Below are 24,286 nucleotides of genomic sequence, written 5' to 3' on the forward strand. Positions count from 1 at the left end.
GGAGGAAATCCACATGGTCAGGGGAGAATGTGCATACTCCTTACATGCAGGGCAGAATTTAACCCAACTTACTCGTGCAGTAATAACACTATGCTAACTATTCTGCTACCACTGCTGTGCAGTACTGTCCAGCAGGGCCAGGTTGGTAGAGGACCTCTGTTTTGCAGATGCAGTGTATACTGCCTATCCTCTCATATGCTCCAGTTAACAGTGACTTGGAGCTCAGTTTAGCATGACTGTAAATGCAAACATTGTCTATGTATTTCAGTTTGGTTACTAAAACTAGATTGATCTGAGTGCTGAGATAAATGTAATATGGATCGAATAGTCTTCCTTTATCCTACAGATTAGTTCTATTCTAGTTAGAAACTCACTGAACGAAAGAAGGGAAACACTCGAAAAAAATTAACAGCACCTTGCTTGATGCTGGTCTTGTTAATCCACCTGGCCCTAACCCACCTGAACAAAAAAGACACTAACGTTCGAATGCTGTCATAGACTTCAGTTCAGCATTCAACACAATCATCCCTCAGAAACTGATTGGAAAGCTGAGCCTACTGGGCCTGAACACCTCCCTCTGCAACTGAATCCTAGACTTCCTGACTGGGAGACCTCAGTCAGTCCGGATCGGGAGCAGCATCTCCAACACCATCACACTGAGCACCGGGGCTCCCCAGAGTTGCATGCTCAGTCCACTGCTGTTCACTCTGCTGACCCACGACTGTGCTGCAACACACAGCTCGAACCATCTCATCAAGTTCGCCGATGACACGACCGTGGTGGGTCTCATCAGCAAGAACGACGAGTCAGCTTACAGAGAGGAGGTGCAGCGGCTAATGGATTGGTGCAGATCCAACAATCTGTCTCCTAATGTGAACAAAACAAAATAGATGGTTGTTGACTTCAGGAGGGCATGGAGCGACCACTCCCCGCTGAACACTGACTGCTCCTCGGTAGAGATCATAAAGAGCACCAAATTTCTTGATGTTCACCTGACGGAGAATCTCACCTGGTCCCTCAACACCAGTTCCATAGCAAAGAACACTCAGCAGCATCTCTACTTTTTGCAAAAGCTGAGGAAAGTCCATGTCCCACCCCCCATTCTCATTACATTCTACAGGGGTTGTATAGAGGGCATCCTGAGCAACTGCATCACTGCCTGGTTCAGAAATTGCACCATCTCGGATTGCAAGACCCTGTAGAGGATAGTGAGGTCAACTGAGAAGATCATCGGGGTGTCTCTTCCTGCCATTTACAGATGCAGGACAGTTACACTACACGCTGCATCCACAAAGGAAACAGCATTATGAAGGACCCCATGCACCCCTCATGCAATGTCTTCTCCCTCCTGCTGTCTGGAAAAAGGCTCCAAAGCATTCAGGCACTCACGACCAGACTATATAACAGTTCCTTCCCCCAAGCTATCAGACTCCTCAATACCCAAAGCCTGGACTGACACCTTGCCCTACTGTCCTGTTTATTATTTATTGTAATGCCTGCACTGTTTTTTGTGCACTTTATGCAGTCCAGTGTAGGTCTGTAGTCTAGTGTAGCTTTCTCTGTGTTTTTTTTTATTACGTAGTTCAGTCTAGTTTTTTGTACTGTGTCATGTAACACCATGGTCCTGAAAAACGTTGTTTCATTTTTACTATGCACTGTACCAGCAGTTATGGTTGAAATGACAATAAAAGTTGACTTGACTTGACTTGATATGGTCCTGGTGTGAATCCATTGCTTAGTATCACAGCTTGCATTCCATCATGAAGATATATTTCTTAGAGACAAATCACTGCTCTCAAACAATTTTGAAGGGCTTCCACCATCCTAACTGAAAAAATTTTCAGATCTCTGGAATATTTGGTTCATCTGTTGAAATTTTAAAGTTAGACCAAGAGAACCCTCCCACGATAACGTGCAATCACATCATCCTTTCTTTTCAAATCTTTTTTTATTATTATTATTCAAAGTAACACAAGTACAACAAAGTAACAACACTTACAATGCCACAAAAAAGAAATTATATTAAAGATTGAAAATTTTTGTTAATAAAAAAACCCTACTACGCAAGAAAATTGAGAAAAAAAAACCATTGGGGGTACAACCCCGGAGCCATGCGTCATACAGAAAGCTTCTAAAAATAACCATCAAATTGCCAACAAGAAAAAAAGATATATCAAAAAAAAAATAACTCTTAGATCATGGAGGAAATCTGTCAGTTAACTGAAATGATAATAATGAGCAAATGAGCCCCATCTCTTCTCAAAATCAAGTAAAGGTTCAAAGGTTTGACTTCTAATTTTCTCCAAGCTAAGACACAGCATCACTTGAGAGAACCATTGTGACAAAGTAGGAGCTGATATATCCTTCCATTTCAACAAGATGGCCCTCTGAGCTATCAATGTAACAAACACAATCATATTTTGGTCAGACAGAGAAATACTATGGATATTTTGAGGAATTATTCCAAAAAGAACAGTCAATTTATTAGGTTGTAAGTTGATTCTGATTGCTTTAGAAATTGTCGAAAATACTGACATCCAAAACTATTTTAATATCGAACATGACCAGAACATATGTGTTCTGGTCATCCATCATCCATACCTGGCAAAAGAAGTTCAAGTCAAGGGGACTGACAGATATCATAGTCATGGCTACTGAAAGGAGACAAATCCAGTCATGGAAGAGAACCAGCCCAGCTGATTTTGTATTTGAGTGTAATTTTTCGAAGTTCAAAGTTCAAAGTAAATTTTATTATCAAAGCACATATATGTAACAATGTATAACCCTGACATTCATTTACTTGTGGGCATACTCAATAAATGTATAGAATAATAACTGTAACAGAATCAATGAAAGACTGCCCAACTAGGATGTTCATCCAGAGTGCAGAAGATAAAAATCTGAGCAAATTTAAAATGAGAAAACAATAATATAAATAAATAAGCAATAAATACAGAGAACATGAGATGAAATGTCTTTGAAAATGAGTCTTTTGGTTGTGGGAACATTTCAATAATGGGGCAAGTGAAGTTGTTGTGTGAAGTACTTACTTTTGTTAAAAAGCCTTATGGTTGAGGGGTAGTAACTGTTCCTAAACCTGGTGGTACGAGTGCTAAGGTTCTTGTACATTCTTCCAAATGGCAGAAGAGTGCATGACCTAGGTGCTGGGCGACCCTGATGTTGGATGCTGCCTTTGTGAGATAATGGAAGGACTTTACCCATGACAGACTGGGCTGTATCCACTATTTTTTGTAGAACTTTTCATTCAAGGGCATTAGTATTTCCATTCTAAGCTGAGATGCAGCCAGTCAATATATGTACCTTCACTTGTTTCAGAGTTTGTGGAGATGTCATGCTCAGTTTTCTTCGTAACTGCATTTACATGCAGTTTATTTAAAAGGACGGGTCCTTTTAAATAATAACTCCTAAGTATTTAGAGTTGCAAATCCACTCCACCTCTGATTCTCCAATGAGGACAGATTCATGAACCTCTGGATTCCTTCTCCAGAAGTCTATAATCAGTTCTTTGGTCTGACTGAGTGAGAGGTTGTTGTTATGACACCACTCAGCCAGATTTTCAGTCTCCCTCCCACATACTGATTCATCATCACTTTTGATTCAGCCCACAACAGTGGTGTCATTAGCAAACTTGAAAATAGCATTAGAGCTGTGTTCAGCCATACAGTCATGAGTATAAAGCAAATAGAGCAGGGGGCGAAGCACACAGCCTTGTGGTACAACTATCCTGATTGAGATCATGGGGGAGATGTAGTCGCCAACTTGAACTGACTGAAAAGTCAGGAAATCCAGGATCCAAATGCACAAAGAGGTATTGAGGCCAAGGTCTCAGAGCTTATTGATTAGTTTTGAGGAGACGATGGTGTTGAATTCTGAGCTGTAGTAGATAAGAAGCATCCTGATGTATGCATCTTTGTTGTCCAGATGTTCTGGGGATGAGTGAAGAGTCAATGAGATGGTATTCGCTGTGTTGCTGTTGCTCCAGTAGGCAAATGGTAATGGAAGGAAGTCACTGCTCATGCAGGAGTTGATATGTTTCACCACCAATCTCTCAAAATACTTCATAACTGTGGATATAAGTGCTGCTGACCAATAGTCATTGTAGCAGGTCACCACACTGTTCTTGGCCACTGGGATAATTGAAACCTGCTTGCAACAGTTGGATACCATACACTGCCAAACCACAAGGTTAAAGATCTCAGTGACCTCACCAGCAAGTTGATCAGCATAGGTCTTTAGTATGTAGCCTAGTACCCTGTCCAGGCCAGGTGCTCTTCATGAAAGCAGCTTGCACGTCAGCTTCAGAGGCTAAAATCATAGGAACATTAGTGGATGGGAGAATTTGTAATGGTTCCTCTATATTTTGAAGGTCAATGTGAGCATAAAAGGCATTAAGCTTATCTGGAAGCAAAGCTCTACAGTCTCCCATTTCGCTTGATTTAACTTTATAAGAAGTGATAACATTCAAGCCCTACCAGAACTGTTGAGCAACCTTCGCTGATTCAAGTTTGGTTCAGAATTTCCACTTCATCAGCGAGATGGCCTTCCAAAGATAAAAAGACCATTACATTCCATTTCTTATGCAGTACCTTGCTCCTTTCCCTGTTATGTACATGCAGGCACAAACAAATACGTACCAAGGGTAGTCTCCCCCACTCTTTTTCATAATATAGCCGAGTGATCTTTTCCATCAACCCTAGAGAGCAGTTAAGGCTTCAATGTGACGGTTCATTTAAAAAACATCACTGACAGCACTCCCTCCAACACAACAGTAGACAACCAGCCAAGATCCTTGAATTTCATTCTCTGAAAATCACCTACACTTTCATTAGACTTTATTCAGAAATCAGCTTATTTGGGGTGGTACGATAGTGTAGTGTTGTGGTAGTTAATAGTGTCATTCCTATGCCACTCAGTTAGTACTACCACATGGGAAGAGTTCATATTCTCTACAAGCAACATTATCAATAACATTCAGTGGAATAGCCTGCAAGGGTTGGCGTGCTGTTATGCTCTGTACTATACTTCAATATCGAGCACAACATGGTGTCAGAAGTGGTTGATCATCGATGAATTGGTGTTACAGACCAGGTGAGAACCTCAACAAGAAAAAATTTACAGTTAATCTGTTCTTGTTTGCATATAGCTATGAAAATTACCCAGACATTTTTCAACCTTAACTGCCTATGCTAGTTGCTAATTGGTTGGACCATGAAGCGTGAGCTGAGAACTGGCCAGGGTAGTTAGGCAACGCCTTTGAGCTTTACCCAAAAGTGCACACGTGGTATCAAAAGAGTGATAATCTGTGGGCCATTAGCCTAGGGGAGTGCACAGAGACATAGACACAGCAGAGAAGTCAGTCAAACTCTCAGGAAGAGAACAAGAGATTTTCATAATCTCAGGGTAGTATAAAGTGACATATATGTCCTTTGATAGCAAATTTCCTTTGAAATTTGTCCAGCAAAGGGAAAATCATCTTTAGGACAACCCTCTCCCTTACTGCTTTCTTCCAGTAGCAAGGCAACTGCTCCCAAACTGCAGTGTGAATTCTGTCTATTGCAAAGCAAGGAGGGCATGGTCTTCACTGCAATATCATTGTAAGAGAAGAACAAACACACAAAGGTCATCTACATCCTACAACATGGCAATTTTTGATCTTTCTTTAGATAGGTCAGTTTAAGAACCAAAAACAAGGTTCAAACAATTAAAACGACATGAGAATCATAGATGGTGGATATCTGGTAGATGCAAGGTAAATACCAAAGTGTGAAGTAATTTCTCAAGCATAAAACCCAGCAATGGAAGAACACTAAAGGCAAATAAAAGAACAAATTAGACCAGAACTCACAAATAATCATGTTCCACAGAAGTGGGTACTCTTCAGAAAGTATGGTTTTGAGATGGTCAATTGTTGTGAAAGCTTCTATGTAAATTATAGAATCATTTCTTTCGTTTCTTGGAAGTGTGAACACAGAGGTAAATCCATAGAAAAATAGTTAAAGGGATCTTTGATTAAAAGAAAGCCAAGTGCAAAGTATATGAGGCTTTAATAAATACATGTAAGCCAGATCAGAATAACTAAAAGCTAAATTTAGAAGAAACATAAAACCTTTGTAAACTGCACCATGAACTGTCCATCAGGAATATTACATTTCCAGTGCTAGTCCTGCTCTTACAATTCAGCAGTGACCTAGTAGATGGCTATTTAAATAAAGGATATGAAGTATTTTGATAAAAGTATATGAAAAAGTCTATTTGTTTGGATTGCAAAGGTCTTAATAATGAGTTATGAATGTAATGATGGTCAGGAAAAAAAAGAGAGAAGAACAACAAGTACAAAAAAAGTGATGAGGTCAAAATCTTCAGCCACAGAGACTAGTCAGAGTCAATCCAATGGCCATTGCAAATGCTGTGTTCTGCCATCGCTGATTTCTCCAGTACGACACAACTGTGCCACGCCAATGGCTTTTGGGACTGCCTGGTGAAGGAAACTATTGAAATAAAACTAGATAAAAAGAATTTTAACAAAGACAAATGTCTCTCTCTAAGTAAGAACTCGAATTTGATTGTAAACAAAGTGGGAGAGTGGAAACTTGATTGGATGAGGACTAACCAATCAGGAGGGACAGACTACATGGGATATAAATACCACTGGACTAGACATACCCAGTATCATCCCTGAAGAAGATGGCAACATTTGTCATTAAAATGATGGTTATAATCAATACATACACCTGGCTGGAAGCCCGAGAAGAGTCTATTCATCATATAGACTGGGAAAGCACTAGATCCTTTTTCCATTACTTATTTGTTTCTTGCATTTTTAGTCTGCTGCTTATTTCTTCTCTGTGCTTTTAATCTGTTACTTGTTTTCCATCCAATTGGTTTTAGGGTTAACCCATACTTCATACTAGCCATGTGAAATTTGGGTTAATGCCATAGAAATCTGGGTAACTTTATTCTGTACATGAAAAGCCCACATTTCAGAGGGACATATGCTTTTGGGAAGCAATTCTACTATTTTTTGTTTTTTTTTTGTATGTTTTCTAAATTCTCAGTGACTAATCAGGAATGAATGCATTTCCATCTCCCTGCATTACAGAATGCCAAAGTGGTGGATGCTGTCTTACAGTGTAAGATCCTGTGATACATTCCTGGGAATGGCATTTTAACTTACACACCAGACCAGCAGGTCATATTGCTGCATTTGTGTAGGATATCTTACTATATCACAGAGGGGATGTCACTCATTTTGATCCCTTTTGATGACAAGGAAAAGACGGTTAGGTGAAATTATTTGGCTACTCAGGAGGACCCAGGAGGGAGCAGACTATTCCAGCCAACCTCAATCATAATATAGCAACAGTCTTAAGGGACTTGCCTTATAGGCACGGTGGAGTAAATGCTTTAAGGGTTGGTGTTTCTCTCTGTACTATTTGTTTAATTGGAAGGTCCTGACTCTGAAGGTGATTTCTCCTGCTAACGGGGAATGTTGGTATAGGTGGTATGATAAAAACAGCTACAAGGTGGATCGCTGGCATGAGCAGGAACAGTATTCTGAGATGGCTGTGTCTATGCCAAATGGTGTTATGAAGGAGTGCAGTCACTGGACACTGAAGCTGACTTACTGGGCATACAGTTCCTAGTCCCTACTGGGCATGCACACTGGCCACCCACAATTTAATATTTGGTGCCGTACATAGACCACCCTAGTGCCTTGGATGAGGACATTGCTCATGCTGGTTGGCATACTAAGAGGGTTATTACAGAGGAAGGAAGGTTTTGGATGATAGTTTTTCACAGTGCGGTGCATGGACTGTCCCGGGAACTTATAGTCATGGCTTAGATTACTTTCTCACAAAGAATTGTGACACTTGTACTGTTATTGTTTGAGAACGCTGCACCTGCATTCCTGATGAGTCAGGGAACGTCACTTGTCTGGCCGATCACAACTGGAAGTTAGTGTATAAGATTAATTGGGGCCCAGTTCATTGGCAATTACACTCTGGGGTGAGGCTGGTGGCCTTTTGGGGCACCAGGAGGCTGATGGACTACTGTAGTATACCAGGAGATGACTAGTGAATACAAGGTTTTCAGTACTGGGTTTTCTTCTTGTGTTTTTGATGTACCAGGAGATGACTAGTGAATACAAGGTTTTCAGTACTGGGTTTTGTTCTTGTGTTTTTGATGCACCATCAATAACTCACTTTGAGACGTAAGGCAAGATATCGGCTTTATTGACTGGAAGAAGGAACAAGCAGTGAGTGACCACCATACTACATCCTGGAGATTGAGAGGCCGGGCTCAGGCCTTGATCGCCTTTATACAGGGGTCTGTGGGAGGAGCCACAGGAGCAGTCAGCGGGGGTGTGTCCAGACAGGTATATGTAGTTCACCACAGTTTTATATGTAGGGAGTTTGTGGGGGTGTTACAAGTCTGAGCACCTGAATATCATGGTGTCATGACTTTTGAGGTTAGAGGGTGTTTTGTGGGGGAGGGGGGGGAGGTGACATGTCTTATTTACCAGTCAAAAGCTGCTTCTATTGTGCTGGTCAGTGATTGGTTCACTTAAAGTCTACAATGCTTTTTTTTCCCTGTTGGTTGGCTTGCATGCCACGGCATCTAGTGTCCAGCTTCAAACACTTCGGGTTATAAAGAGTAACATGCGTGGAAGGTTCACACTCTCTTTTGTCCCCGGAAATGTTGGGAAGGTATGCTCTGCATGCACTTTTAACTAAGTATCTGTTTGTTGAATATTTAGTTCTGTAGTTTATGTAACCTGTGGGAGCTTAAATGTTCATTCTTTTCACTGTGTAAATAAATGATTAATATGCTTATTCACAGTCAGTGGCCTGTGTTTCACTCAACAAACCAGCAGTACTGTGCAGAAGAACATCTCTGTATGCACAACACATCAAACCTTGAAGAAGACAGGCTACAACAGCAGAAGACCATGAACATATACTCAGTGACTACTTTATTTTTTTTAACCTAAAATGTGACCACAGAGTACTTGTTTTGGGGGCCATTTCTTACATGAAATTCCCATTGACTACAATTTCTTCTTGAGGGCTGTTTAGTGCTATTTCAAGAGATTTACGTGCATTTCAATTCCTATATTCTTATGAATGTTCCTTTGTATATTTCTCCATGCATATGCAAACACACAAGGTAACATTGCCACTACTTTTCAGGCCTTTGAGGGTATAAATGAATATTTATATACTGATAAGGGACATGGATAACGTAGCTGTCAGGAGACTGTTTAATTTGGACTGTGATCATAGAACTGAAGGGCACAAGTACAAAACTAACAAGCTTCTAGCAACAACTGCAGATGTGAGAGGCTTTATTTAATCTTTACTGAGTATACATTGAACAACTGGCAAAAGCAAAGTGGTGTCAGCTTATTCTTTCACTGGAAAAATGGATGGCTGCCCTTTTTGCCAAAGGACTATAATCATAATCGCAACATGCAATGTAAAACAGCTACAGCTTAAAACTCAGTGGTTAAAACACACAGAGACTTGAGGATGAGTGGACATTTTGTTTTCTGGTTGTTCACTGCTGGGTATTGAAAACAGTGCAAGGATCCTCCCTGAGTTCCTTAGACTGCCTTTGCTGTCACACCTGCCCCCTTTCCATATGATTGAATCAGGAAGGAACCCAGCCGAATGTTATTTTTTGTGAGTCTGCTGCTGAATACAAAAGTGCACAACAGCAATTTCCTGTTTACAAAATCAATCTGCCTCATGCGTTCCTTATTCATCCTGTATGCTCTTTTAAGGGTGGCACGTTGGCACAGCAGCTAGTCCTGCTGCTTCATAGCCTCAGTGACCCAGGTTTGGTGGTGGCCTGTGGTATTTTGTTTGGAATTTGCACGTTTCCCTCCTGCCATGTGACTCTGGGCTTTTCTGCTATGTGTTCCAATTTCTTTCTAAAACACCAGGTTGGGATATTTACATGGGTTATTTATTTTTGTAATTTTTAGATTTTGATTAAAGGATCTCATGGTTTCCTAGCACTCTTTTTCTCTAGTTTTATTTCAATGGCTTCCTTTACCAGGTAGTCTCAAAGGGTGGGAGAGCGGACACCTGATAGGATTGACTTCGATGGCACCAAACTACCGTGCTGCACCAAAGGCTTTTGGAGCTGCCTGGTAAAGGAAGCCATTGAAATAAAACTAGAGGAATTTTTTTTTAACAAAGCCATAGTCAGAACTGGAATAAAGTGGGGGGAGAGCAGAAATTGACTGGATGAGGACTAATCACTCAGGAGCGTAGGACTAGACATGCCCAGGCATCATCCCTGATGAAGATGGCAGAAGTTATCGTCAAAATGTCGATTATAATTGATACATATACCTGGCTGGAAGCCTGAGAAGACTTTACTCATTTATCGATTTATCTCTTTCAAATGTACTACTACCACAAAACAACAAATTTTGTGTCATCTGTCAGTGATAATAAATCTGATTTTGATAATTTAATTACTTTGAGTGCAGGAAGGCTGTAGGAACACTAAAAACAAATTGATGGGTATGTGAAGCTGGTCACAAGGCAATAAGTGAGGAAAGTAAAATGTCAATGGAATGGGCTGAGAAAGCTCCTTCAACATGGTTTCATGAGAACATAAATAGACAGTGAGCACATCTTGAGGTGTCTGCTCCTGCACCACATCCATTTCAACAGAAGCTGAAGGATCTAGCAGATCCACATCTGCTTTGAAAGGATGATGAAGAGTTCTGACATCAGGTTGGTCCTTCCACTTCACTTGCTTAAAACAAAAACTATCACTAAACTCTAGATATACAAGTATTTGTAGAATTTGTGACACCCAGAGGTTGATAGCTAAACATTGTTTGGCCAGCGGCTGTTGCTCTACCTTTCAAAGAGGCTTTACTGAAAGACTACCATACTGTTGATCTACATGCTTGATACACAACAGTAATACAGCAAAGTAGCCTCTGTCGCAGAGGCCAATGTCAGAACATCTTTCAAGAGGGTAAACCCTTGAAATGTATCATGTGTCGATGGTGCATCTGATAAGGCACTTGTGCCAACCAACTGGAGGAAGTTTTCAAGGACATCTTCAATCACTCATTGTTGCAATTGATGTTTCCCACATGCTTCAAAAGGGCAACAATCAAACAGTGCCCGAAAAGAGCAGGGTGAACTGGTTCAATTAATATCACATAGTGGCACTCACACCTACTGTGATGAAGTGCTTTGCGAGGTTTCTAATGGTCAGAATCAATTCCTGCCTCAGCAAGGTCCTGGACTTACTGCAAATTGTCTTTTGTTGCAAAAGGTCTACAGCAGAAGCAATTTCACTGGCTTTCCACTCAACCTTGGATCACCTGAACAATGGTAATAACTACATCAGGCTGCTTTTTATTGACTACAGCTCAGTGTTCAACACAATCATACACTCAGTTCTAATCAACAAGCTCTAAAACCTAGGCCTTAGTGCCTCCTGCTGCAACAGAATCCTTTATTTCCTCATCAGGAGACCCCACAGCTGTGCAGATTGGGAATAACATCTCCTCCTTGTTGAAAATCAACACTGGTACATCTCAGAACTCTGTGCTTAGCCCAATACTCTATTCTGTCTGCACCCATAACTATATGGCTAAGCACAGCTCAACCATCATCTATAAATTTGCAGATGTCACACCTATTGCTGGCTGCATCTCAGACAGTGATGATGAGGTGTACAGGAGAAAGATAGATCAGCTGGATGAGTAGTGTTGCAACAAACTTGCACTCAACATCAGTGAGACCAAGAATTTGATTATGAACTTCAGGAAGGGGAAATCGAGGGAACACACACTAGTCCTCATTGAGGGATCAGCAATGAGTAGCTTCAAGTTTCTTTGTGTCAACATCTCTGAGGATGTAACCTGGCAATTACAAAGGAAGCACGGCAGCAGCTATTTTTTCATTAGGAGCTGAGGAGAGTTGATACATCAACCAAATTGCAATGTGCAATGGGGAGTTTCTAACTGGATGCATCACCATCTGGTATTCAGTGGTTACTGCACAGGATCAGTAAAAGCTACAGCAAGTCATAAACTCAGCCATCTCCATCATGGGCACTACCCTCCCCGATTTTGAGGACATCTTCAAAAGGTGATACCTCAAAAAAGTGGCACCATCATTACTAAACTTGGTGTGTGTGTGCGTGCGTGTGTGTATGTATAAAGACATGCCCGATGTTTAAGAATATATATATATATATTTCTTATTGTAAGTTATAGTTTCTGTTACTATGTATTGCACTGTACTGCTGCTCAAAACAACAAATTTCACGACATATGCCGGTGATATTAAATCTGATTCGGACATTGCAGGATAGCAGCTTTGACTTTGCTGTGTACTGTGAACAGCAGCAATGAACTCAGCTCTCGTAATAATGTCTCTTCAAAGGTTCAAAGGTCAAATTTAATGTCAGAAAAATGTATACAATATGCATCTTGAAATGCTTTTTCTTCAGAAGTGTCCACGAAAACAGAGAAGTGCCTCAAAGAATGAATGACAGTAAAACATGAGAACCCCACAGTCCCCTCCAGCTACACCCTCCTGTACATAAGCAGCAGCGTGCAACGATCCCCCCCCCCAAAAAAAACACACACACATCGGTATTTCGTCATTATCTTGTGATTTAGCAACCTTCACAAGGCCTCTAAAATTCAGCTTAACAGATGGCAAGAAATGTCAGAATCAGAATCAGAATCAGACTTTAATCGCCAAGTACCTGTGCACATACAAGGAATTTACTTCCGGCAGATGTTGTCTCTCTGCTCATAACAGATGATAAATATAAATGAAAATATAGATTATACATACAAGTAGTGCAATCCAAGTAATAGTTAACCGACAGTTAACCGGCAGTTAACTGTTCAGCAAAGTGACCGCAATAGGGAAAAAACTCCAGTGCCTATTAGTCTTAGTCTGGAGGGATCTGAAGCACCTACCAGACGGAAGCAGTTCAAACAGTCCGTGCGCAGGATGGAAGGAGTCCTTTATGATGTTCCCCGCCCTCTTCTTCAACCTGGAAGAGTACAGGTCCACAATAGAGGGCAGGGAGGCTCCAATGATGCGCTCGGCAGTCCTCACTGTGCGCTGTAGTCTGGTTCTATCCTGTTTGGTGGTGGCTCCAAACCACACAGTGATGGAGGTGCACAGGACAGACTCAATGACTGCAGTATAGAACTGCAGCAGCAATTCCCGAGGCAGACCATATTTCCTCAAGAGCGGCAGGAAGTACATCCGCTGCTGGGCCTTCTTCAGGATGGAGCTGAAGTTCTGCTCCCACTTCAGATCCTGAGAGATGGTGGTTCCCAGGAACCTGAAGTTCTCCACGGTGGACACAGGGCTGCCGAGGACTGTGAGGGGGGAATCCACTATCATCTCCTTTGTCTTGAGCGTGTTCAGCCCCAGATTGTTCTGACTGCACCAGAGCGCCAGTTGGTCCACCTGCTGTCGATATGCAGACTCATCACTATTCTGGATGAGTCCGATGACGGTGGTGTCGTCTGCAAACTTCAAAAGCTTCACATAGGGGTTGGAGGAGGTGCAGTCATTGGTGTAGAGGGAGAACAGAAATGTTCAGAGTCTTTGAGAGATTATAAGTATGTACAGGTCAGGCTATACAAACATACAACATCCTCGTTCAAGTGAATCCTGGTAAGTTCCCATTGAAGGTCTCTAAGCTCAAAGTGGAACACTTTAGATTTCTTGTCATGGGTAGCTGGACAGTTTATTCATACTCTTGATATCTGCCCATTCGAGCTATATATTTGATATCTGGGCTAGGAGGTTGGAATGGTGTTGTAAGACACACACTCAATATTTTAGGAACAGTTGTTTTTCTTCCAGCATTAGATTTCTGAATGTGCCATGAACTATACCTCATTATTCCTCTTTTGCATTATTTATTTATTTGGAACTTTGGGTAAATTTCATGTCTTGCTGCCACAAAACAAGAAGTTTTGCAAGTTATGTCAATGATAACAAACCTGATTCTTATTCAGGTACAATTAGATGAGGGAGCTTTGCTTTCTATCACAGTTTCTGAAATCACCATCAGTTTGTTGCCAGTGTAGACGTGAAGACAAATTCTTTTCACTCAGCAATCACAACTTGACCTGCTGAAGCATCAATTTCTACTGGCTCCTTCTTTCCACCCTATTCTTTACAGACATACAGAACTTCTCAGCAGGATGCTGATTTATTGTGATCAGGCTGTACAATCATCCATCATGGTCTCCAACTTCTCGTTCATGCATGCAATGTTTAACTTCTTCTCTAAATAGGTTTCCAACTGCCTGGTTTGCATATCCCAAAAATCTTATGAGTTGGTAAATTAATTCAGCTGGTGGTGAATGAATGAATGTTTAGAGTAGTAAATAGGGTCTCAATCAATGGCCCTCTTTTTGTCTTATCTGATATCAAGTTTCTGCAGAGTTGGTACTATACCCTTTCCAGTAAAGTGAAATGAGTCCTATTATTTCTATCTTGTAACTGGTAGAAATTTCTTAAAGTGTCAGTCACCTCAGAATAGTTAGTTTCTGACCTGCTGTTGTATTAATGTGGCCAATTATGCTCTGTCTCTAGCCAATAGTGACTCTATCATGGCGATAGTTTAAAACTCAGCAATAGTAACACCATTGAATGTCAAGAGGAGTTTGGTAGTTGCCTTCTTGTTGAATTTGGTCATTGCCTCCATCTTTGGTGTGATAAAACTGTTACTGCCATTACCAGCCCATGTTTGAGACATGTTCCATGCCTTCCCAAAACATCCAAAATTCCTGCAATTGTGACCATTGACCCTCACCTTTTCTTGAATATGATGGCCAGGAACTCTAAGTATTTCTCCTTTGAAATCTTCTCATTGCTCTCATTGGCCTTGCCTTCAACTAGACTCCCTCAGTCTACCTTTGCCAGGTCCTGTTTTATTCTCATGTAATTGGCCATCGTCGAGATTAAGACCTTGCTTCTAGTCAATGGCAATTCTAGTAGTAGGTAAACAGCAAGAGGAAAAGATGTGAAAGAATAGGACCTATCAAGTGTGACAGTGGGAAAGTGTGTATGGAACCGGAGGAAATAGCAGAGGAACTTAATGAATACTTTACTTCAGTGTTCACTATGGAAAAGGTTCTTAGTGATTGTAGTAAGGACTTGCAGCAGACTGAAAAGCTTGTACATATAGATATTAAGAAAGAGGATGTGCTGGAGCTTTTGGAAAGCATCAAGTTGGATAAGTCACCCGGACAGGATGAGATGTACTCCAGGCTACTGTGGGAGGAAAGGGAGGAGATTGCTGAGCCTCTGGCGATGATCTTTGCATCATCAATGGGGACAGGAGAGGTTTCGGAGGATTGGAGGATTGAGAATGTTGCTCCTTTATTCAAGAGAGGGAGTTGAGATAGCCCAGGAAATTATAGACCAGTGATTCAGTGGTTGGTAAGTTGATGGAGAAGATCCTGAGAGGCAAGATTTATGAACGTTTGGAGGGGTATAATATGATTAGGAGTAGTCAGCATGGTTTTGTCAAGGGCAGGCCGTGCCTTACGAGCTTGATTGAATTTTTTTGAGGATGTGACTAAACACATTGATGAAGGAAGAGCAGTAGATGTAGTGTATATGGATTTCAGTAAAGCTTTTGATAAGGTACCCCATGCAAGGCTTATTGAGAAAGTAAGGACGCATGGGATCCAAGGGAACATTGCTTTGTGGATGCAGAACTGGCTTGCCCACAGAAGGCAAAGTGTGGTTGTAGATGGGTCATATTCTGCATGGAAGTCAGTCACCAGTGGAGTGCCTCAGGAATCTGTTCTGGGACCCTTACTCTTCATGATTTTTATAAATGACCTGGATGGGGAAGTGGAAGGATGGGTTAGTATGTTTGCTGATGACACAAAGGTTGGAGGTGTTGTGGATAGAGTGGAGGGCTATCAGCAGGACATTGATTGGATGCAAAACTGGGCGGAGAAGTGGCAGATGGTGTTCAATCCAGATAAGTGTGAGTGGTTCATTTTGGTAGGTCAAATATGATGGCAGAATATAGTATTAATGGTAAGACTCTTGGCTGTGTGGAGGATCAGAGGAATCTTGGGGTCTGAGTCCATAGGATGCTCAAAGCAGCTGCGCAGATTGATTCTGTGGTTAAGATGGCGTATGGTGTATTGGTCTTCATCAATTGTAGAATTGAACTTAGGAGCTGAGAGGTAATGTTGCAGCTATATAGGACCCTGGTCAGACCCTACTTGGAGTGCTGTGCTCAGTTCAGGTCGCCTCACTACAGGAAGGATGCGGAAGCCATAGAAAGGGTGCAGAGGAGATTTACAAGGATGTTGCCTGGATTGGGGAGCATGCCTTATGAGAATAGCTTGTGTGAACTCAGCCTTTTCTCCTTGGAGTGAAGGAGGATGAGAGGTGACCTTTTAGAGGTGTACAAGATGTTAAGAGGCATTGATCATGTGGATAGTCAGAGGCTTTTTCCCAGGGCTGAAATGGTTTCCACAAGAGGACACGGGCTTAAGGTGCTGGAGAGTAGGAACAGAGGAGATTTCAGGGGTAACTTTTTTACTCAGACAGTAGTGAATGCATGGAATGGGCTGCCGGTGACGGTGGTGGGGGCAGATATGATTGGGTCTCTTAGGAGTCTTCTAGATAGGTACATGGAGCTTAGTAAAATAGAGGGCTATAGGTAAGCCTAGTAATTTCTAATGTAGGGACATGTTTGGTGCAACTTTGTGGGCCGAAGGACCTGTATTGTGCTGTAGGTTTTCTATTTTTCTATGTTCTTTTTTCCTGATTCAGTCCTATCTTTGTCAATTGCTATTTTGAGTTATTAGGAATTAAGATCACTGTCTTCAAACTGTTCCCCACTAATATTCCTTCTACTTACCCAGCTACATTCTCCAAGGCAATGTCCAGTAATGGTCATATCCCCTCTGCCAACAGTACCTTCAATCTCTTTTTGCTGATGATTGAAAGTAATTTGACAAACTGGATTTGTCCTTTTTTTTTAACAAGACACTTTTCCATGCAGCTTAAAAGCTGGTAATGCAAAAGCTGTGCTGGAATAGTTTTCCCAGAGGGATAGCCAGTTCTGGAGTGAAAGTCTTCAGCACTATAGTTGGGGTGTTGTCTAGTCCTATATCCAACCTTCTTAAGTGTTTCTTAATATTATGTGGAGTGAATTGAATTGGTTGTAGATGGCTTCTGTGATGGTGCCAAAGCTTGTAATTCGAATGGAATCACCATTTAATATTTTTTTAAAATTTTATTTGAGGAAATAGTTATATTTTAGTTCCTATATGTCAGTTAAATCTATTTTATGTCTTGTTGATAATTTTAAATGTTTTATCAATTTCAACTGTCTGGAAATATATTTGATCATCAGCCTGATGCTCTAATGCTTGCATTCAGGATGCAAGTCACTGCTGCCAGCACACTGGGTTGCTCAGAGGCATGGAGTTAGTGAGACATACAATTCATGCAGAACACAACTCATAACACTCTTATTTTATCCTATTATTTTTTATTTTAATTTTTATAGTCAGAAAACAGGCTTAGAATCCTTGGTACCAGGATAAATGTTTAGGGTCAGCTGTATGAGCAATACTCCAGTGATGGTTATTGATGTGTAAACCTCAGCAATACACTTCACCCGATGAAGAACAACAAAACTAAGGCCTTGTCCTCCCCTATGAATTCCAACAGTTATCACCAGATCAACCAGGAGCAGAAAACCTGGTTGATTTTCACCACTCACCAAAAGGCATGGACGTTATTCAAAACTTATTCACATTTCAGCTAAGATAGTGAGCTCATCACAGTCTGAATACCAAGTCTATTTGATGCTTTTGCAGCTCATATATTACAGTAACTGGTCATGCAATGCAGTCATTACTGATTCATCAAAGGTTTACCAACTTCGACCACTGATTAATTCCTTGGTCTTTCAATTAGATCACAAATAATAATGAAGAAGGTCTGTTATTTCTGCTAGTGTTTTGTTTCAGTGACATCACTGTATTCTGTTTAAATTTTCTGACAAATTGACTTCCTATTGAATTTACCCTGGCAGATTATACAATGTTAATAATTTATTTAATTTGGTACTCATTTTCATAGAAACATAGAAAATAGGTGCAGGAGTAGGCCATTCAGCCCTTCGAGCCTGCACCGCCATTCAGTATGATCATGGCTGATCATCCAACTCAGAACCCTGGACCTGCTTTCTCTCCATACCCCCGATCCCTTTAGCCACAAAGGCCATATCTAACTTGCTCTTAAATATAACCAATGAACCGGCCTCAACTGTTTCCTGGGGCAGAGAATTCCACAGATTCACCACTCTCTGTGTGAAGAAGTATTTCCTTATCTCGGTCCTAAAAGGCTTCCCCTTTATCCTTAAACTGTGCCCCCCCCTTCCCCAACATCAGAAACAATCTTCCTGCATCTAGCCTGTCCAATCCCTTTAGAATTTTAAACGTTTCAATAAGATCCCCTCTCTATCTTCTAAATTCCAGTGAGTATAAGCCTAGTCGATCCAATCTTTCTTCATATAAAAGTCCTGCCATCCCAGGAATCAATCTGGTGAACCTTCTCTGTACTCCCTCTATGGCAAGAATGTCTTTCCTCAGATTAGGGGACCAAAATTGCACACAATATACTAGGTGCGGTCTCACCAAGGCCTTGTACAACTGTAGTAGAACCTCACTGTCATTTTACAGTGCACACAAAGCCTAATATTCTTTCTGAAGACTTAAATTGCATAAATCCCGTATGTGCCATCCTTTTTTTCAAATTAAGATTTTGAACAATGACTCGTATTAAAGTTCTGATAACAATTATCTGAAACATCTCCAAGTACTATATGGACAATAACTTCATGTTATTGCTGTTACTTAAGTAAAGAATATCCAAATAAACCAGGGACTTGCAAGGAAGAAAAACACCAAAAGGCCAGCTATTATACTTTTTCCATTTCCAGATCTCAATTGCTCTTCCATTATTGTTATGACCACAGTCATAATCATGAATACATCACCATCTCAATCATCGTTAAATCAGAAGATGTATTGTCTTTGCTCAGACAGAGCTCTGTCCCCAATAATAATCTCCTTAATTCCAGCAAGATCATATTTTTGATTGTATAGTTTGGCAATGCTTTGATTCTACTTCCACTTCCTGTCTGATGTCTGATTAAAAGCCTTGTGACTATCATAGATTAACATTGTCCTTCTGAGAGATGGATATTGAAATAGATAGAGTTTCTTGAGAGTTATGTTAATATATTAGCTGTACCAGTTTTGTAATGCAAGAGACTCACAAGTTATATATGCTTGTTTTATCATGCTTAATTAAATTGACCACATTAATTAGCTCAACTATCTTGGAGATATTTTTCATTCTTGGGAAATGGTTTCATACAAAATACATGAAGACGTTTATTCTGAGGGTTTGTCTTTGTCAGGTTCTATTATGTAAAAAGTCCAAGGTGTGTCTTTGAGATAGTGAGGTGACAACATTGTTCCTGTGATTCTAAGATTGGGACCGATAGGATAAGCTGAAATCAGGGATGTGGGTTGGAAGTGTCAACTGGACAGGACAGTGGACAGAAATAACAAGGGTGAAGGACATAAAATTAGGAGGCAGATGAGTCAGAACTGCCTTGATTCAAGCTTCAAGATTGTTTATTGTTATTCTTCAGTACGTAAGTGGAAAGGAGAACAAAATGATCGTCATTCATGGTCCTGCACTGCATAGAAAACACAAACAGACAGAACACGATAAAAAACAAAAAATATAAATACATAATGTTAACTTATATACAGTGTATAGACTGAGTGTATGTACAGAAATTGAAGCTAGGTGCAGGAGTATCTGTAAATAAGGTGACTGGCAGGAAATGATAAAATTGTAGTGATGGGTGGGTTCAGCTTACTAACTTGTGGGAAGTAACTGCTTTCGAATAACCTCTTCCCTGATGAGGGTGGGTCAAACAGTCCACGAGCAGGATGGATGGGATTCTTCCTAATGTTGCTTATTGCTGGCCTTTTTTTCTAACACCTTTCTGTATATATCTCCTTGAGCATTGCTTTTTTATAAGTTAAAGAGAATCTGTCTGAAGCCCTGTACCAGATTCTGTGGTCTGGGTCCACTCAGGCAGCTCCTTTAAGTTATACCACAGAGCAAGCCTGTTTTAAAAGCCTTCTACACTACTGACCTGTCACGGAAAGTCACTGAAGTAATGTTAAGACCTGCCTCGCCTGCTTTAGAAGCTGGAGAGCATGTCCTGGTCCATGCACCTTCCCACATTACTGAATCAGATGCAATACTGACACAGAAGAGACTTGTAGAATTCAAGCAGTATGCTTCACGAATAGCCAACAAAATAAATTCTGATGCACATCAATATTACAACACAAAACAGAATTTCTAGGCTGGAGTCTTTTCAATGGAGTGGGAAAGTTATCAGAAACATAGAACATGGAATATCAGTTCCAGATAGCTACCTGTTGGCAAATTACTGCTTGCATCCTTTTAGCTAAGTTGTTATGAAAGAAGATGAGCAACATGAATATAAGTATGAATCTTGAAAAAATTTGTAAGGACATTCTGCATACTCAGCTTAATATTTCAGTTAATTAAGTCAAACTTCGATTAACAGCATTAAAGGTACTTCTGTCTTGTCCCCAGGGGTAAAAATATGACATTGACCTCAATATGATCAAATAAAAATATCCGCACAGGAATATCAATGCTTTACTTCCCATTAAACTATTTTGGAAGTGAAATCAGGATAGAAGTTTGTGATGATGCTCTGGAATTTACTTAGAAATACCATTTCAAAATATTGCTTTCAGTGCCTACTAACAGCACACACTGTTGATAGGAAATCACCTCAAATATATTCAAGGAGAAGATGTAAATTAGAAAATGAGGAGACAGCTAAAGGCATCGAGGTTAAGGACGAATGAAGGAGGAGGGTTCCAGCAAAAGTGTGAAGGAAAGGTGAAAGGAAACAAGAACACAATTAAATTGCCATAGAGCTCATTATTTGGTAAAAATGATTCCGATTAAAGGATGAGATAGGAGAAGTAATAAAGGGATTTCCTTTAACAAATGAAAAATGGCAAAATAATTTGATATTTCACACAATATCTGTGGGCTTTCATAAAAAACACCTATGTGAGTAGTTTAAGACATATTCTTAACTAAAAAAGAAGAAGACTGATGCACTAACCTCTTGAGATGAACAGGGCTTGGGAGTACAGTAAATAGTATTTCTGCAGTGCGAGGGAAATACATCAGTTAGACAGTAGAGGTTGGTTGGGGAGTTGTACCATGCACTAAGAAATCAGTAGCCACTCATTCTGTGCCAAGTGCAATGAAGCCTGACTTTATATCCAGTAATTTTCTGTTTAATCATTTGTCATGTCTTTAATAAAAAGTAATTGATATCCAGTGATCCAGAGAAAGTGAATTGGTAGAAGTGCCAGCTTTCAATGACTGGAAGGTACCATATTCAGAAGTTGAAGGTCAGGCAGTACTCCGTGCTGCTCAGTTCCACATTTCCAGCTATTGGAATAGACAGCCTCCGCATTGATTAACTAGAGGAAAATGCTCAGGAGGTTGGGTCAAAATTGAACCAATGTGCTCTAGTTCAATACTGTATGGAGATAAGATGCCTTTGCTATTTAATTGTATCTGATGAATTCTCCATTTATTTAACAGTTAAGAGGCTGCAAAGTCTCAAAGGATATTAAATTTAAAAAAATTCTTTGAATTGATGCAAGATAACATCGAATGAAGAAGACAGTACATTTATCTTGCTTAAAAACATTTTAAAAACTATCAAAACTGGAATCTGAAATAAAAGGTGAAAATGCTGAAAACACTCAGCAGTTGCACCTGTGGAAACATAAATAGGATAAATGTTTCAGGTCCAAGGTCCTTTGTCAGGACTGACGAGGGACCAGTAGAGTTCTTGTCATTTCTCAATCCAGGAGGAGACATGATGAGTGCAAAAGTCTGGGAAATAGACAAGATATGGTCAAGGTTCTGACCACAATAGTAGAGGGAAAACCACAGTTTAGGATGAAGGAAGAGGCTCATGTCCAGAATGCCTCATTGTTCAAGCAAATGAAAGTGAAGAAGAGGAACTGGGAGAAAAGATTAGTGACCTGACAGAATGCAAGATGAAAGGAAGAAAAATCAAGATTGCTACAGGAGATAGGGTTTGGTCTTGATGTTTGTTAGCTTAGCAGTTCAGAGATGCACTATGTGCAGATGAGAGCAATATGGAAATAGTCAACGTTGAGTATTGGATGACGGAGCAACAACTCGTTAATGTAATTGACACAGATTTGGGTGAGTGGCCCTAATGCTGAAAGAAAAGATGATCCCCACATCCCATGGAAAAGACAGGCATTGCTTAGACCATGCAAGTGCAAATGGAGAAAGTAAGTGCAGCTGAAGTTGAGAAGATTAGTGTGATGACAGATTCAGCCAGGGAATTGAGTATGTTGGTGGAGAGGAACTCTTGTGGTGTTTGCTCGTGGAAGGAGCAAAGAGGCCTTAGACTCTCGTGATGTGGGATAGAGATGTAGAGGGATTGTATGTCTATGGTGGGTGGATGAACTTGTTCTGATGAAGGGTCTTGGACCTGGAATATTATTCCAGCATTTTATTGTTTTTAGTTTATATACTGTATGTTGCTTAATCGGCAATTATCAAGAATGGAAAACTAATTCAAGGAATCAACAATTTATTATAATACATGCAGGGCAGGTTTCACCCTGGATAAGCCATTCTGTTTGGGTTGTCAAAAACAAGGAATGCATCCTTTGAAGCAAGGAAAACAGTCAGATGATCCTTGATTGTATATCAGGACAACTCAAAAATAGAAATGAGGCAATCAGGATTATCTTAAAATGTGATATACATAAAAAGGCCTCTTTGCCACTTGCCACACAATGAGTTCATTTAAAAAAAAACACATTCCAAATAAGCCCAGCCCCATCGTTATTAAGTTTCACTTGGGATAATCAGTGAAAATGACTTGGAATTGAATCATGATAGTGTAATTATATTGGAGAACATAATCACATCACAACAAGGCATTTAGTTTTCATGTAGACATGATGAGAAATGTTTGTGCCACAGTGGACAACAGAGTCATATATCTTACAACACAGGAGATCATTTGAGTCATCATGCCAGTCTGGCTCTTTCTCATAGCCCTATAAAATATCTTCTGTTTCAACACAGATCCAATTCCCATTTTAAATTTACAACTTAATCTGCTTTCATCTGGCTTTTTGGCAGTGCACTCTATATCATAATTATATGTTGCATATAAAAAAAATCTCATCTCTTCTTAGCAACAACTCCTCAATCTAACTCTTAGCCAATTATCTTTTAAAAAGAACCTGTCCTTTAGTTCACAACAATCTTCCAGCTGAGACTACTGTCAAAAATGTTCATACTATGAAAACTTCTATTAAATCCTCCTTAAGCTTATTGCTATAAGGAGAACTGCTCAAACTCCTACAGTTTCTCTTCATCCAGAAGTCCCTAATACTAGTAACCAAACAGGTGAATCTGCTCGGTATCCCTGACACAGCCAAGTGATACTTTTGATGTATTTATTGACAGCATTTTACTGTCTATCGTTAATTGCCTTGGCACAGAGGAGGTAATTAAGAATCAGGCATACTGATGGATCTGGATACATGTTTTGCCAGATTGGGCAAGAATGACTGATTATTTTTTCCATTGAACCAGCATAAAATACCCACAACTTACTAACCCCATACATCTTTGGAATGTGGCAGGAAACCAGAGCACCCAGAGAAAATTCATGCTGTCATGGAGAGACGTTAAAAGTTCCTTACAGATAGTGGCAGGAATTAAATCCCAATCGCTGATGCTGAATTCAATTCCTCAACTGCCAACTGGAATTTCAACTCAAGCTGTTCAGAGATCCAGACTTCTGGCTGCTGTCCTAATGTTGGGAAGAAACCCTAAGTTCAATCATATCCACGACCATTTAAAGGCCAGAAGTACGGGAAGACTTCTTTGGAAAACCATTCATAAAGCATGCCATTTGAAACCTGTGATTTTCTCTCGGGTCAGTCACGTACATGACAAACAGAGAAAGATCCATGGACAAAGCAAGCAACACACTTTTGAGCGTCTCTGAGCAATTCAGTGATGTTCCCAACAGATTGTACAAGCCACTTGTG

The 24,286-nt window shown here is 40.3% G+C and overlaps 1 protein-coding gene across 1 annotated transcript in view; it reads right to left on the minus strand.

Moving 5' to 3' along the window:
• LOC132401337 (fibropellin-3-like) overlaps positions 1–21,310 on the minus strand; it is a 67,303-nt gene extending 45,993 nt beyond the window's left edge. The window contains exon 1 of the mRNA XM_059983466.1: positions 21,283–21,310. The gene's annotated coding sequence lies outside the window, so the exon portion shown is untranslated. The remainder of the gene's footprint in view (positions 1–21,282) is intronic.
• Between the last annotated feature and the right edge of the window lie 2,976 nt (positions 21,311–24,286).

The sequence above is a fragment of the Hypanus sabinus genome, chromosome 10, assembly GCF_030144855.1.
Source record: "Hypanus sabinus isolate sHypSab1 chromosome 10, sHypSab1.hap1, whole genome shotgun sequence".
Classification (NCBI taxonomy): Eukaryota; Metazoa; Chordata; class Chondrichthyes; order Myliobatiformes; family Dasyatidae; genus Hypanus; species Hypanus sabinus.